This window comes from Castor canadensis, chromosome 2 (assembly GCF_047511655.1).
Source record: "Castor canadensis chromosome 2, mCasCan1.hap1v2, whole genome shotgun sequence".
Classification (NCBI taxonomy): Eukaryota; Metazoa; Chordata; class Mammalia; order Rodentia; family Castoridae; genus Castor; species Castor canadensis.
This window is the reverse complement of record NC_133387.1, coordinates 32,032,642-32,050,699: the sequence shown is the minus strand read 5'-3', so window position 1 is coordinate 32,050,699 and position 18,058 is coordinate 32,032,642. Positions and strand designations below refer to the sequence as shown.

Here is an 18,058-nt window from a genome sequence, read left to right as displayed (position 1 = left end):
CTTCAATCTTTTTTCCATTTTGTTCCTCTGACTTTGTAATTTCAAATGATTTGTCTTTGGGCTCACTGTTTGTGGGCTCTTCTGCTTGATTAACCCTGCTGTTGAAATGCAAATTTTTTTTGTTTCAGTTGTTGTTCTTCTACAGAATTCATGTTTGGTCATTTTTTTTTGGTTTCTAACTCTTTGCTCATTTCTTATTGTTCATCTATTGCTTTCCTTATTTCTTTTAGTTATCTATATGTGTTTCTTGAAGCTCTTTGAGTTTCTTTAAGAATATTATTTTTAATTATTTGTCAGGAAGTTTATAGATATCCATTTCTTTGGGACTGATTACTGTCTTTTGCTCCACTGGTGGTATTGTGTTTCTCTGGTTATTTATGATTTGTGTTGTCTTGATTTGAACCCTATACATTGATGAAACAGGTACCTCTTCTAGTATTTATAGACTGGATTTGGCAGGTAAGCCACTCACCAGTTAACTCATCCAGAGATTCGAGGCAGGCCATTTGACAGATTTCATGAGCAGTCTTGCTGCTAGAATTCTTGGGTGAGCTGTCTCTATTACTAGGTCAGTGGATGGACATGCCTGGAGTCTTACTGCATAGTGGAGGGCCTACATACTACGTCTTCAAGGGCATTCCTATAATCTGGGTCTATAGAGACTGGCTCAGTGTCATCGTCTACCAGGGTGGGCTTGACTCTGGGCTGAGGAGACCAGCTTTGTTCTAAGGCTGTTTTGGAGCCTGAGGTCCCAAGTGCTCTCTTGGTTCTAAGGGCCATAGAGCCAGTTTGGTACCATACTTCATTGTGGTAAGCCTAGTGCTGGGGTCTCCAGTAAGGTGCTCACCTTATTCCACTTACCCCGTGCATAGGGCAACTTTCTGTCTACTCTGCTGCCCAGACTTAGGGGAAGGGTGATTTAGTGAATGTGAAACTGTCCTTATTTCATTCATCATGCACATTTGCTATAATTTCTCACTTGTATTCCTTAGCTCTTATAAAGATATTTTCCTGCATGGATAGTTGTTCAAATTATTTCTGCAAGAGAATGGGTACTGGAAAATCTTAATCCGTGATCTTACTCTTATGAACTTAAAAAAATGTAACAACACCTAATGTGAATCAAGCATGCTATGTGCTGAGTACTTTGCATGAGTTATTTTCTCTAATTCTCACAAGTTACTAGTTAGGTATGATTCTCATTATCCTCATTTTATACGTAAAAGAACTGAGGTTTGGTGAAGTTTTTTGTGCCAATTCAGAGACTTAAGCTTGTGATATATAACAGAATGAAGAATCTTAGAGGGTGTTGAGATGGACTAGCCAGCATTTGAAAGTAAAGGCACACACAGACTTGACCCCAGGGCAAAAGAGACTAGGAGAAAAGTGGAGCTCGTTGAATCATTACTAGAGAAATTTACAATGCTACCTCTAATGTTGAATATAAATCTGAGCTAATCTTTACTTAAACTTTTTGTTTTCAAAACTGGAGTTTGAACTCATGGTCTTGTGCATGCTAGGCAGGAGCTCTACTACTTGAGCCACACCTCCAGGCCCCTAACTTATACTTAAATCTTAAAGGACAAAGTGACTTCTAGAAAACAAAGGACTACCCTAACCCAATATGTGCCATTTTTGTTTTGCAAATATTTGGACTTCTTGTAACAATGTTGAATCCCTTGCTCAAGACCATTCTAATTAAGCATTTATCACCACTTGACTTGTTTCAGTTTTCCCCCTAGAGGCAAAAACTTTAAAAAAAGAAAATGTAAAAGCTTTTGTAGATTTCATGCATATAAAGCAAAAGGTAGAACAGTCCTATGTGCAATAAAAGAAAAGGGACTGAGGCCTTTTCTACCCCCTACCATGAACCCCTAGAAAGCATATAAGGCATCTTTTTCAGAGGCCTAGATTCCCTACAATGCAGTTTGAGAAATACTGTTACACTGTGGTGTATCATTTATAGACTATATTCATCTGAAGTCATTTTCATACTCATTTTAATTGTAACTAGGAATATGTCACAAAATTGCCCTCCCATGCTTCCAACAGTAGAGTTCAATTGTCAAAAGTAACCAAGCACCCATGTACAGTGATGTGTTTTTCAACATTTAAAACAAGCTCCTCAAGCCTTCCCACCAAACACTGACAATTCTCAGTTCTTCATGTGCTCCAGTCAGAGTTCAAGTGCTTTTTCTCTTAATGCAATCCAAAAACCAAACAACCTCTGAAAACAAAACCTAGCTTTTAGTAACACACCAGGTCAAACAGGATCACTTACTTATCTTAGAATATGTTCTTAAAATGTGTTCTGGGCTTACAGCCTACTCACCCTAGCAGTTTTCCATAGATTTTCTTTTTATACAAAAAAGTAATTTTTAAAAGCTGCAATGTTGAGGTTAGTTGCTATTTTTCTATGCTCTCCTTCCAAGAGTCTCAAAAAGCCATGAGCGATGCATAAGTCACCATTAGAACTATCCTTCCTTTGAAACATATTTTCTGCTATAAAATAGCCTTTATATAAACCTGCAAAACCCCTTGATATTTGCCAGTCATTATCATAATTTGTTGATATCCCTGATATTCCAAAGATTTTGCTCCCAAATCAAACAAAACTCACATATAGCCTTGATCATTTAGCCTTGAATTCCCCTACTATTTATGTACACAGAAAATGGTTGCATAGATATTTGATATTTGATTACACTTTAGTTTTCCATAAAGCATCAAAGTATTGTATATGTGTGCTGTTTGGGCTGAGGAAACTATATGAACCTTAGAAAAATTTGGCAACTTTTCTAGAGTCTTGATCAAGAAGTTCTAAGTTTTCAGAAATTGTGATGTTAGGCATGTCTTGTATGTCAAATAGATGACAAACTCCTTGAAGACAGTCATCAGGATTACATTTGTTTGGAGTTGCTGAGAGTACTCAGAATACTTTTAGAATTGAATCAAGTCACTGATTCAACTGTCAAGGAGTGTCACCATAATTCACTTGTTCTAGTCTTGATGTCTGGCTTACTGTATGGTCTTACAATTGAAAACCAAAAAATTGCCTACACAAAAACAAAACAAAACAAAACACCACTACATACTTTTACACTTTTTGGGGGCCTACTGTCCTAACCTAAGAACTTAAAACGTAAGTTGAGGGCCTTTATTGAGGAGATTTAGAATGGAACCAGGAAAGAAATGGCAAATCTTAAGTGAGCTTCCATCTAATAAGGTAGATAATCTCTTAGTGGTCTGTTTCCAAATAATGTCCCACTTTCATAGAAATTGTTGAAAGTAAACATTATTGCACTGTATATAATTCTGCTGAATACAGAATGAAATATGTATCCTTAAAAATGAACATGTCAGTCAAAGTGTATCACAAGCTATTATCAAGTTTACTGACTGAAAAGTGGGAATTTTGGCTACCACAAGTGAGGAGAATGGAAGTTAGATAATTTTGGATAAAGGGCATCCTTCCTTGGACATAAGGATGCTGAGGAAACTTTTCTATGAATCTCTCTGAAAATTTTTTTTCTTTCTGGGTAATGGGATTTGAACTCAGGGTTTTGTGCTTGCTAGGCAAACACTCTTAGTGCTTGATCCACACCTCCCTCTCTCAGTTTTTATAAGTTAAGGACTGACAAAAATCAGCTGGGCACAGTGGTCTGTAATCCTAGCTACTTGAGAGTCAGAGTTCAGGAGGATCCCAGTCCTAGGCCAGCCTGGGGAAAAGTTTGGAGAATCCATCTTAACAGAAAAGAATTTAGGCACGGCTGCACATGTCTGTCATCCCTGCTATGATGGCAAGCTTAAAATAGCAAGATCACAGTCCAGGCTGGCTGGGCAAGAAGAAAGACCCTATCTCCAAAATAACCAGAGCAAAAAGGGCTGGAGGCATGGCTCAGTTGGTAGAGCACCTGCCTCACAAGAGCCAAGCCCTGAACTCAAACTACAAAAAAGAAAAAACAAGACATTTATGTAGGATTTTGTTCACTTGTTATTCATTTAATTAATCATCCCATGATATTTATTAAGAACATTCTTTGTTGCAGACACACTTATAAGTCATCCACCAGTATGCCACCAAAATACCTGCAGCTGTGTAGAGCACTAGTCCTAGATCCAGGTCTCAAGGTGGTATATTTCAAGAAAATGGTGAATGTACTTTTTAATTAACTGAAAAACCTGACTCTCATTTATAACAAACATAGTCCAAGTGTCAAATCTTAAAGCACTTTGGAACACATGAAATTTATAGCTTGGAAAAATGAATTCTTCTTCAAAATTTACAAAATTAAAGCATATTTAATGTTTGTGCTATATATTTCATCTGTTTTCTGATTTGTAATTGTTTCCAGTGCCTCTTGTTATAACTGAGATTTATGGCAATACTACCTCTTTACATTTTACAGTAATTTTTTGTGTTCTAAGCACTTATTTGGAAGTTATCACTGCCATTAATAGTGTATGTGGTATAATCACTACAAAGTCTTAAGTGTCATGATGTTAGAGCTTTGCTATGCACTAATAATGCATGAAGAAGCAAGAAAACAAAGTGACGTGTGTTGTTGAAGCTAAATGAAGGAACTATTAAGAAGAAAATGAATTCCTTAAATTCACATATTACTTAACAAATATATTCATTCAACCAACCAGGCATGGGGTTTCATGTTTATACTTCCAGCATTCAGGAAGCTGAGGCAGGAGGATTGTGAATTTGAGGCCAGACTGGAATATATAGTAAGATCCTGTCTCAAAAACAGCATCCTAAATCTTCTGAAGTCTGGGTTCAAACTTATGATTTCATAATATTTTGATAATCCTTCATTACTTACACCATGAAAGTAGCCAGACTTTTACAAAGTAATAGCAGTTTTAAATGATAGATCATCAAGTTTTTTGTTGACATTTACATCATTTAGATCTAGATTCTTCTACTTATTGAGAGGATATGACCAATTTATTAAAATTACTGAGTATCAATTTCCTTATCTGAAAAATGTGAACAATATTACTTGTCCACTAAGCTCACATCTTCATGTTAAGAAATGGATGTATGTATATAGGCAGACATATATATATATATATATATATATATATATATATATATATATGTATATATACATTTATTTGCATATGTATGCTTTTGTTTGCTTTCGTGGTACTGGGGTTTGAACTCAGGGCTTTGTGCTTGCTAGGCAGGCACTCTCTCACTTAAGCCACCCTCCAGAAAATAAAAGGATGTATGCATCTTATAAATATATTTATTTACAAATGAAAATGAAGCAGTTTTTTAAAATATCATTTAAGGAGAATGTGTCTAAACCCCCAAAATCTCCAAATAGGAGAAAGGGTTAGACTAATGTTAACACTTTACAAGGGCAGAATTTCAGAACCTGAATATGAAATTGTATACTACACAGCTAGGTTTATGATTGATTAGGTAACATCTGTGATATTAAACAAAAGCAAAAGTATTGATTATATACAACCTTACCTATTTTAGAAGTAGTACCATGGAGACAGTTCTTAGATATTTGCCTTAAAATCAATCAAGGCCATCTCTTTGCACAAAATGAGTATGGATTGCTTATCTCTCCCTTATGTAAAAGCATCTAAATGTTTGTGCTATATTTTGAATGCTAAATTTGGTTATTTTAAATATGGTTATCATTCTAACTGCTCTGCATTTTTCCATGGTATATTTATGTTATTAAGAATTTTGTAAAGGAAGAGAAACATTTTGCCTTCAAAAGTTAAAACACAGGCAAAGACTAATACTCACCAGGATCTTATATATCTGTTGCTGTGCAGTCGTTGTTGCTTAGCAACACAGTGACCCTTCTCATAGAGAAGTGGCAAAAAATTATATAGAAATACATGTATATATGAAAAACTTTTAAAAACATATACCATTTGATGAACTACTTTGTAGTTTTCAAATACTGAATATATCTTTGCATGCTGATAGTAGCGTGCAGAACATGATTTGCTAATATTCTATAAAAACACTTAGAAGGAAATAGCAAATTAAAAATACTATTAAAAGGTTTTAAGAAAAAGGAAAAGCAGGACATTTAAAATATAAAACTAGATACTACGATTTTTTTAACTGTCAATGCTAACTAATAAAAATACTCAGGAAAAACAAAGACTATAGAAAAATAAACTTGTCAGAAAAGAATGTAAAATGACTAAGATGTTTAGGACAGCAAGTTCTGTTATGTTACTATAAACAGAAGAAAAAAATACAAGTGTTCTCTTCCAGGGAGAGCAAACGAAACAAACATTAATTATACAACAGAATGCTGATGTCTCAAGATATTTCAGCTTTTGTAAATACCTGAAAATCTCATTATAAACAATTCTTCTGGGCCAATAAAATGATATTTATATTTTTCTTAGTTTTTTTCAGCTTCAAAATCTGAATTAAAGAGCTTATAAGTACAGCCAATGCTCGAATTACATTTGCCTCTGAGTCTGTTGTTTCAAGTGGTAAATGTGTTTTCCATGTACAAACAGTTAAAGACTTCTGCCAAAGACAGAGTGACAGGGACAAGATTTATCCTCCTACTTGAACAAACAAAATTGACCAAATAGATGAGACAATGGTTTGCAAGACACTGACATCAGGCAACAACGGACAGTGATCCCTGGAGAGACAAAAAACAGTGAAGAAAGCTTTATGTGTGACTTGAGGGAATTTCTATATTGTAGTGTAAAGGAACAGAAAAACAGGCAGAGACTTGCAGGCACTGAGTTGAAGAGAAAGAGCTGAGATTCTGAGAGACAAAAGGCACCTGCAGGTCTAGAGTCATGTACCATAAAGGAGGGAATCTTCCAACCTAGGAGTGTCACAGCCTCTGAAGATCTGTAAGCTTCCCTTCAAGTTTTCACCTGTCTGCTGACCAGTGCATGCACAGAGAAAGCTACACGAAGCTTGGTAAAGAACTACCCAATGGAAGAAAGATTACAATGTCTGTGCTCACATAAGCCAAGAACATTGTCTAATCCACTCAGCCAAACTGAAAAGCTTCAAGAATCAAGGGACCTTGGTAGGACACCTATAAATGAGGAATGATTATCATGAGAAAGAGCACTGCTGTGGTCCCTGACAAATCTTTAAAGTAACCCCCAATGAACCAAACAATTTCTCCGGAAACACAACTACGTCCAAGAGCAAATCTCAGGAATGTTTATTAAAATACAAATATGTACAACATCAAACAAGCCAAATTCATAATGCCTGGCATCTGAGAAAAGTTCCTTGCACTTAAGAATATGATTCATAAAAAGGAAATAAATTAATAAAGAAAACAAACCCAGAACTGACAGATGCTATAATCATCAAAGAGGAATTCTATGAACAATTATAATTATATTCCGAGTGTTTAAAAAGTCATGAAGACACACAAGATATTTTGAAAGATCATCATCACACTTCTAGTGGTAAGGGAAAAAATACACCACATGGAATAAATGTCAGAAGAAAGATGAGTAGATTTGAAGACATGACAATGAAAACTGACAAAAATTAACCACACCGAGAAAAGGGGATCAAAGAAAAGCAAAGCATTAGTGAGCTGTGGAATCATGGTAAGCAGCAAGCAGACATATAACTGGGGACACCAAAGACAAGGAGAGAAGAAATGGGACTGAAAAAGTTTTTGAAGAAATGCCCGAAAATATTCCAAACTTGATTAAAATTATAACACCATAGTTTGAATAACTAAATAAGACTGAAGTATGATGTACATGAATAAAGTTATGCCAAGGAAGATTGTAATTGAAAGATAGTGAGAAATAGAAAAACTTAAAAGCAACCAGAGGAAAAAATGATTCATTATATAAGGAAGAAATATAAGGATAACAGAAGTGAGACAGAGGGTGGAGCAATATCTTTATTATACTGAAAAAGAAAACTTTACTTACCTAAATTTCAGACATAGAAAGAATGAGAGGAATAAATAAGGAATATCTACAGCAGGCTTACATAAAGGTTAATTTTCCAGAGTAGCTCACGAAACTACTTAGTGTTTGGATAAATTATTATAACAGTGAAATTATTAAAAGCTGGAGAGGAGGCAGCACTGTTGAAAAATCTGTGACTTGTCATATTCCTTCACTATCAGAACCCCTTGGGAGTCAACTGGCAGTGCTCCCAGTCAGCCTGGGCCTGGCTGTGAAACGTGGTGGTACTAAAGTGCAAATAATTAGTGTCAATGGGGTCCTGACTCTGAATAAAGAAGGGAATAAGGAAGGGAGACAAGACATGTGGAGCTCCTGCAGCACCAATAACTTCATTTTCCGACTGATGACTGATCCTAGTGATAACCTTTAACTATGAACAGAGTGTTCAACTTATCTACAGAAGCAATTTCAGAAGTTTCATTGCCAAAGAGGGAAATAGCTCTCAGTAAACGGAGGCTACATAGAAATCACATCTCCCTTCTCTCTGTCCCTCCACAAATGCTGAGTTCCTGCAATATGGGATATATTGTTAGTACAGTAACAAATATATTGCATCCCTTAAAGAACATGAAGTCTGTGCACTGTTGGTGGGAATGTAAATTCCACTATAGAAAGCATATGAAGGCTCCTCAAAAAACTAAAAGTAGAACTACCCTATGATCCAGCAATTTCACTCCTAGGCCTATATTTGAAGAAATGTAAATCAGGATACAAAAAAGACACTTGCATACCCATGTTTATTACAGCATTATTCACAATAGCCAAGCTATGGGAATCACCCAAATAGATTAAGAAAATGTGATATATATATATATATATGTGTGTGTAAATATATATGTATATATAATAGAATATTATTCAGTCATAAAGAAGAATAAAATTTTATCATTCATAGGTAAACAAATGAAACTGGAGAACACATAAAGTGAAGTAAGACAGGTTCAAAGAGACAAAGGTCACATGTTTTCTCTCATACGTGGAAGATAGATTCAAATACAAACACAAGCATTATACACACACACACACACATACACACACATATATTATATCACATATTTCTAATAGTGGAACTGTTAGTGGAGACTAGGGGAGGAGGAAAAGAATGATAGAGAATGCATAATATTGAAATGCACCACATATATGTAGAAATAAGACACATTAACACAATAAACTGATGAATGATACAGGGTAGGGGGAAAAGGATACAGAAGAATAATAGAAAGGGTTAGACTGATTAACGTATAATGTATTTATGGGTAAAATACCAAGGTAAAACCCCACTGAACAATGAACAAACAATGAAGGACAGGAATGTAAAACAGGTCAAGTTAAGGGGAGGGTACTAGTTGGATGGGGAGGATAACTGAAGAGAGTGAATATGGTTGATGTATTTTCTACACATGTATGAATATGAAACACTGAAACACACTGACATCATTTTAAGAAGGGGAGTTGGGGGAGATGGAGAATAATGGAGGGGGATGAACCAAACCAGGGTACATTACATGTATATATGGACATGTCACAACAAAATCCCCTTTATAACAATTTTATAAACTAATAAAAACAGTTAAAAAAACAACTTGAAGTCTAAAAAGGAAAGCACTTGTAATAGTATGTGCAGACAGTAAACACTTATTGATGCAAGGACTTAAAATATTATAAGAAATAGTATTTTAAAATTATCAGAAAAAATATTTTAAATAATATTTAAAATTCAGGGAATGCTCACTGATCCTAGACTGGAACTGAAGAAGAGTAGTGGTTCCTAGAACATAGGGAGGAGGTATCTTGCAGGGAGAGACATCTTGAAAATAGCTGAGCTTTTAGAGCAGACATCTAACCTCATGGACTATCCATGAAAAGAACAGAGTAAGAAAAACCCTACCTGTACTCTCCAGCCTCCTTTGCATCCCTTACTGGTGACCTATTGGTCAACTGCAACCACAGCGAAGGAGTAAAGAAGCATCCACTCAGATAACTTTCTTAGTCTAGAGCAGCATGGAAGGTGAGTCTGGGAGACAAATAGATGAAACACAGCACAATCCCTGTTACAGTCTGTTTACTCCTTTTCTGACCTAGGATGAAATAATGAAAAATACCATAGAACAAACAGTCATGTTTTTCCTCTGGCAAACAATGACTACTTCAAACTTTTAATTCACAATAAAAGGTTTCATTTTCCATTTGATTGAACAATCTCAGGTCTCAAATTTTGAAAGATGTGGGAGAGAATTTGAATTTCACAATGCCCTATGTCAGAAGTTGACAATCTAGAGCTTATGAGCCAATCTGTTTTACCACCTATTTTTGTAGAATCTTCAAGGTAAGAATTTTTTGAATGGTTGAAAAAATATCAAGAAAACTATAATATTTTGTGACATAAGTATTACATGAAATTCAAATTTTGTAACCCCATAAACCAAGCTTTGATGGAAGTAGGCATCCTCTTCCATGTACATATATGGTCTGTGGTTGCTTGTGCACCACAGTGACAGAGTTGAGAAACTGCCAATGAAAGATAAAATCTGTATTCTCTGGTAATTTACAGAAAAGGTTTGCAGACCCCTATTTTATGCTATAGACACTAGAGATTTGGATATTCACCTTGAGCCAGACTCTGGTTCTACCACTGTATGGATTTGTCATCCCATCAAGTTAATCCATTTCTACAAGCCCAGTTTTCTCAAGACAAAAAGGGAAAAACAATGTAATGAAAATACATATAGTCCCTGTTAATGATTCAATCACAGAAGTAAAGTAGCCAGAACAAATACTACCACACAGAGAAAATTGTTTCTGTCCCTAAATGAATATGCAAAAATATGCACCATTACACTCTTTCTTCACCATTTACTAAACATGTTTATCTTTTCATCAGTGTCAGAGGAGATTTACCTCTCCTCTGAAGCCCATCCTTGCCTATAGACACTAGTCTCCATCACTTTCCAACATGCTTAGATAATTAGCTGTGAATCTTCTGAGTATTTACATGTCACCTGGGTATTAAAATGCAAATACGTGAGCATATATAGAAATCTGCACTTTAAATTACTTCAAGAAATATGAATATCATTCTCTCTCTCTCTCTCCCTAACATTTCCTCAATGGTTTCTTCATAAACTCATTCCCTCCTATTAATATCATTTATCTTTTTAAAAAAATGAGATCATTTCCATTGTTCTAAATCCTTTCTGTCTATTTCCAACATCTTATTTTTACCATCAAACTCCTGAACATGCAGCCATAACACGTCAGAAGCCATTTCTATGTATGTTTGTAATTTCCTTTATCATCTCTCATTTTCTATAAAGAATTATTTAACTCATTTGCATCTTTCCTCCATCAAACCTAGGACCGCCTTTCTTCCACTTACTGCCAGGGTCACATAACTCACTTTTAGTGAACTCATCCAACTTTAGTCAGAACCATCTTTAGGGAACTTGATAGTGGGATGCTAGGATGGTTTTTAGGATTTTTTTTTTTTTTGTATTTTTAAAATTAGGATATATGCATTGTATGAGGGGATTCATTGTGACAATTCCAAATATGCTTATATTGTACACTGGTTAGATCCTCCTACTATTCTTCCCCTCAATCCTCTTCCTTTCCCACTTAAAGCAATTGCAAAAGGTTTCTTTATTTTATTTTATATGAGTATATAAAGTCCATCCACAATATACCCTCACCTTAATCTCCTTCATTCACCCTTTCTCCTCCTACAAGTACCCCCACCCCACGCACATGCTAAGATGCTTTTATTACAAGGCCATGGAGTTGTATTCAGTGTTTACAAAACAGTTGCCCACATCTGGGGCTTGATGGAGCTCAAGAGGTGACATCCATTTTTTTCCCATCCCTGATCCAAAAGAGAAAAGAGCTAGACAGAAAGAATGCAAGTTGAAAAAGAAATCTTTATTAGCCATATGACTTGTGGAGAATTGAACTTATGTCAGTACTCAAGTAGATTTGCAATACTTTAACTGGTAAGTTAGACAGATTTACACACCAGTTATTTCCATTGCTGAAAAAATATCAGAATATGGAAGAATTCTTTCTGACAGCTGTTGAGTCTACTCATAGGAAAAAGATAATCTACCCAATTTTAACCAAGAACTAATTGACAATGTAGAAATGCCAACAATGCTAAGCAAAGGTTCTGATGTTAAACAGGACTTGGTAACAGGGAGGCATGGAAATGAAAACCCTGCATTGTGGGAAATGGTACTTCAAACATTTAGAGAAGAAACATGCTCCAGAAACACATTATAAAGTGGTGCAGCATCTGACCATGCAAATACACTAGACCGAGCTGGGAGAAGGAATTCTAATTAAGTAATATTTAAAATACTCTAAAATTATAAAAAGGATATAACTAAAGAAAACTTCCAAAAGGGGCTAGATAAAAGAATGGTAAGTGGGGCACATGACTAAGGTTAAGCCAAAAGATAAGTGTGAACTTTATGAACAGTGTCAGGAAGTCTAACATCCTCAGTAACAGAGCAAGATGAGATTCAAAAATGAGAAAAATGACTAAAACAACCTTACAGATTCGCTCAAAATAAAAAGGGAAACTGTCACAGGAATGATGAGGTAAGGTTCACAGATGAGAAACCAAAGGCAACTGACTCAACATTAATGTTAGGCAAGTCATTTCAGTGCTCCATGACACAGCTTTCTGCCTCTTCAACAAATGAAAAGGTATTGTACACTAACATTCCATCCAACTGAATTTTGTTTCTAAAATTCATAAAGGAGAATGGTCTTCAAGCTAGGAAGGAAGGTATGTTGTATAGTGAGAAACAAAGCAAGTTGAATTAATAAATGAAACAGATACTCTAAGAACATTAAACAATAAGACATGTCACACTACATTTCTGCTAATGGGTTGAGGGAGAATTGTCATGTACATAAAATTTTGTAATTTTGGTGAAATGTGTGATGAATCCTCCAAGGATATAACTTTGGTTGAAATAATTGGAGAGTGGAAAATTAGCTGTCTGAGCTTGTAAACATTATTTAACATCTCTGGGTCTATTTCCTATTTGGTTAAAAAAATAAGCAGTTGGGCTACTTAATTCTGCAGTGATTTCTTACTTTAAAATTTAAAGATACTAAACTTGCAGTAATTTGGCACTGATATTTAAGGAAACGTTAAGAGATTACACCTTGATTTTATGCAGTTCAAGGTTTGTTTCAGTGATATGGAGGAAGCTGGTGAAGGCCTGCTCGTGGAATTTGTAGGTAACATAATTCTTGATTGGGTGATGAAAATGGCACACTGAAGAATCAGGATTGAAGGAAGTTTCGAGACACTAAAGATGATATTTGAGTAAAATGAGAGCTGAGAATATCTAGTTCAGAAGCACTTTATGTATGTGAGAAAATACTGATGACCTCAAATTAAATATGAACCAAAAGTGTAATAAGAATTGGAAGAGAAAGAGAGTATTCTAACATATTGTCAGTATGTATCAAGAGCCTTATAAAGGTCATACATTTTCACCATGAATTTACACTTTTAATATTTTACTCTAATAAGACAATGAAGAATATGTCCCTAATTTTCAGTTACAAAAAGTTATTGCTAAGCTATTTATTTTCACTTAAAATTGAGAATGAAAAGTACATGTATTCATTAAGGACAAAGTAGATGGTTGAATAAATTATAGCAACCCATACAACAGATTCCAACAAAATTAAAAAATTTATGTATATATCTCTGTATGGGAAGATACTAGTGATATACTGATGAAAAAAATCCCATAGCTTTACAAAACAGCATATCTAATATGAACTCATTTTTAAAAAATTTGCATGTCCCAGAGCTCCATGCCATGCCTTATGTATATGGACTGGCAATACACCACTCATTTGAATTCACACCAGCATACAATGGTGCAGCAGCAGGTTGGAGTGATCCAGACTCCATTCTCCATCTTTTTAACAAAAGTAGTCCAATTTCTCCAAAGCCCAACTCCATCCCGACCTCTGGAAGTTGGCATGTGATCCTGGCTTGGATCAGTTAGTACCTTTCGTTCCCCTACCATAACGATTAGTTCAAGAATCATCACAGGGATAAACCAGTTCACGCCTGATTCCTGGGAAGCAGCATCTCGGTGGTTTCCGACCGCTTTGCGGGACTGAGAAGCTCGCAGCAGGCCACCGCCATGGGCAAAGGAGACCCCAACGAGCTTCAGGGCAAGATGTCCTCTTGCGCCTTCTTCGTGCAGACGTGCCCGAGGAGCACAAGAAGAAGCACCCCGACTCCTCTGTCAACTTCACCGAGTTCTCCAAGAAGTGCTCAGAGAGATGGGAGACCATGTCTGCAAAGGACAAGTCCAAGTTTGAAGATATGGCAAAAAATGACAAAGCCCGCTACGACAGGAAGATGAAAAACTATGTTCCTCCCAAGGGAGATAAGAAAAGGAAGAAGAAAGACCTCAACGCTCCGAAAAGACCACCATCTGCCTTCTTTCTGTTTTGCTCTGAACATCGCCCAAACATCAAAAGTGAACACCCAGTCCTCTCCTTTGGGGATACGGCAAAGAATTTGGGTGAAATGTAATCTGAACAGTCAGCCAAAGATAAGCAACCATATGAGCAGAAAGCAGCTAAACTAAAAGAGAACTATGAAAAGGATATTGCTGCATACCGTGCCAAGGGCAAAAGTGAAGCAGGAAAGAAGGGCCCTGGCAGGCCGACAGGCGCAAAGAAGAATGAACCAAAAGATGAGGAAGAGGAGGAAGAAGAGGAAGATGAAGAATAAATGGCTGTCATATGTGTGGAATGTGCGTGTGTGCTCAGGCAATTGTTTTGCTAAGAATATGAATCCAAGTGCAGCTCAACATTACCTTCAATATAAAAGCTGTACAGATTTTTGTATAGCTGGTAAAATTCTTTGTAGAAAAAATACTTTTTAAAAATGCAGGTTGTAGTTTTTTGGGGGGCTACTTACATACATACAGTTAGATTTTAAAGCTTTTGATGTTAAGTGTTCACAAATATTTTTTTAAGGATGTTGCATTTTGTTTTTTTTTTAAATCTGTAATAAAATTATGTATATTCTAAAAAAAAAAAAGAATTATCACAGGAAGGATATTGATTTGACCCATAAGTCCGGCATCTTTCTATGAATAGGACAGTTTGTTCAGAAGTAGAACCAACCAGAGGAAGGAGAGTTCGGGTGGGCAGAGAGTTTCCAGGTCCTGAAACTGTCACTTGAGCCTTTATAAGCAACTATTCCTGGAATTAGTTAATCTTGCATCCCACAATTTTCAACTTGCTTTTTCAGCTTTACTGAGGACAAAAATGTACACTGTTGGTGGGAATGTAAATTGATACAATATAAAAAAAACACAGTCATTCCTGATTCCTCAAATAATTAAAAATATGACTACTGTATGATGTAGCAAACCTACTTCTGGGTGTGCAGCAAAGGAAAGTAAAATCAATATGCAGAAGAGCTATCTGTACTCCCATTACTGACAGTATTAAAGATGTGAAAACAGTGCAGTGGGTGAATGAATAAGGAAAATGAGAGGGCTGGAATTATAGCTTAAGTGGTGTGAAGCCCTGAGTTCAAACCCCAATACCACCACCATCAAAAAAAATTGTGAAATGTGGTATTTGTGTATATACACATGTGCATAAACACATACTCATATGCAGTGGAATTTTTCTGCCATAATAAAGGAGGAAATTCTGCTATTTGCAACAACATGGATGAACCTGGAAGACATTATTCTAATTTAAATAAGTCAGACACATAAGTGGAAATACTGTGTGATCTCACTTACATAATGCAATCTGAAACCATTGAACATAGAGAAGTAGAGTAGAGAGTAGGAGTTAGGAAAAATGGGGAGATATTTGTCAAATGGTACAAACTTTCAGTTGTAATGTGACTTGAGTAAATTCTGGAAATATATAGCAGGGTGAATATAGTAATTATAGTTAATAATTATGTTTTATAAACCTTAAATTTACTGGCAGAATAGATCTTAAGTGTTCTCAACAATAAACAAAAATCATGGTAACTAAATTTTTCAGCTTTTTAAGCCAAGAAACTTTTTTTTTGGCTTTGCCTAAGAGAAGTGTCCTAATGATATCAGGAGGTGAACCTACAGCAAGTCTAGGTTTTACTATGGAGCTCAGTATCAAAGATGCTGATGGGCTCTATGACTAGTCCCACCCAACAAATGAGTCAGAGTCATCAGGGACTCCAGTGAGACAGATATTCCTCTGTAGAGATGACATAGAAATGTCAAAGTGACTCCAGAGCCCATGTGTCTAGTAGCTTTCATGGGAGTAGAGGCCTGGAAGAAAGTGCAATGGGAAGACACTGAGGCAAAAAAGTGATTAGGGGAAAAACTCAAGATCATTGTCTTCTGGAAAGGTGGTTTCAAATAAACATTAATTACAGTTAATAAATGGAGTCATACATAAATCACTGAGATTCTCTGTGCTGTGTCACTAGTATAGCTAGTTTTCCCTTAAGAACACTGTAGGGATCCAGCTCCATCTGATAGCAGCCATCTTTTCTTTTTTAATTAATTCATTAATTTTTGTATTGTGTTGGGCGAGGATACATTGTGGTATTTACAAAAGTTCTTACAATATATCAGATATATCATACTTGAATTCACCCCCACCACCATTCTCCTTTATCCACCCCTCATTCCTGGAATAGTTACAACTATCATTTTTCCATTTACATACATGTGCCATCTTGAGTTGTAACCAATCCTAACCCTAATCCCTCACCCTAACCCTAAATCACACCTTAGGGGAAATATTGGTAAATCAGAGGGACAAGGGGAATAGGAAAAAGAGTTTGACACCAGCTTTTTAAAAAACAGTGGTTGAAAGAACTGAAATCTTGAGAAACTGCAGAAAAGTGTTTTGAGCAAGAGGAGAGTGTATGTACTACAACATAAACATAAGTGCTAACTTGGTGTTTGTGAATGATTAGTAAAGAAACAAATGACATCTCTCTAATTAAATTACAAATTTCTTATGAGAAAAAATTGTAAATTATAGTTCCTACCATCTTTTCAGAGCCTGTTACCACGCTCTATATAGAGTGAAGGCTCAGCAAATATCCAGTGGCTGGCTGTATTTCATTCATAGTCCCACCATATTTCTGGATAAATGCCCAGAAGCAGAGTGCAGGAACTGTGAAATGGGTGAAGAGTCTTATTTCTTCCATCTGTTCTGGTTCACCATTTGTCCCCAGATTACTCTAGTACAGAAGAACTTCATCTTCTTATCTCCAGTGACTTTCACCTCCAATCCACTTGACCCATCTACTGCTCCTCATGTTGACCTTCACTCTTGCATTGCTCTACTACTGAGATGGTTTGAAATTCCAGTTGATAAGCAAATTGTTCACCATTGGTTCCAATCTAGCATGATTAAGATTAAATTTGCCATTTTATCATCTATGTTCGTTCTTTCTTTTTGATATTACTGGTCATCATGCCATCACTAACATACTAACTAAAGTTTAAATCCTTCAAATCATCACTCTAATAAATCTTTCCCATTGCTTGCATGTAAGTCTTCCTAATGCTTTGCTCTGAATATGGTATTTAGTGGCCAAAAAGTCAGCCTGACTCCGATAGGACCAAATAAAATCTAAATCTTCTGGTTTGCTATGCAAAGCTTTCAGTAAGTTGATCCTAATCTCTGTTCTTTTTTTCTTTTGCACACCACCACTTGAGCCATGCCTCCAGTCCTTTTTGCTTTAGTTACTTTTTGAATAGAGTTTCCATTTTTTGCCAAGGCCACCATACTCCAGGATCCTCCTATTTATACCACCTAGTAGCTGCAATCATAGGCATATTCCACCACGACCAGCTTATTGACTGAGATAGGGTCTTGCTAACTTTGTCTTCTGGGCTGGCCTAGAACCCAAATCCTTTCAATCTCTGCCTCTCAAGTAATTGTGTTTACAGATGTGAGCCACTGCTCTCAGTCCTAATCTTTTACCAGCATGATTTCCAATGACTACATAAAGCAGCCTCTACTTCAATTTGTTCTATGAAATATCTTCTATGGTTTTTATCCCATTGTTCTTCTGTTTTCA

General features: G+C 36.0%; 1 long non-coding RNA gene and 1 pseudogene across 1 annotated transcript in view; one reads left to right on the top strand and one right to left on the bottom strand.

Annotated features, from left to right (window-relative positions):
- Positions 1-18,058, bottom strand: part of LOC141419920 (uncharacterized) — a 116,949-nt gene that overhangs the window by 57,151 nt on the left and 41,740 nt on the right. The window lies entirely within an intron of this gene.
- Positions 14,139-14,917, top strand: LOC109685534 (high mobility group protein B2 pseudogene; annotated as a pseudogene).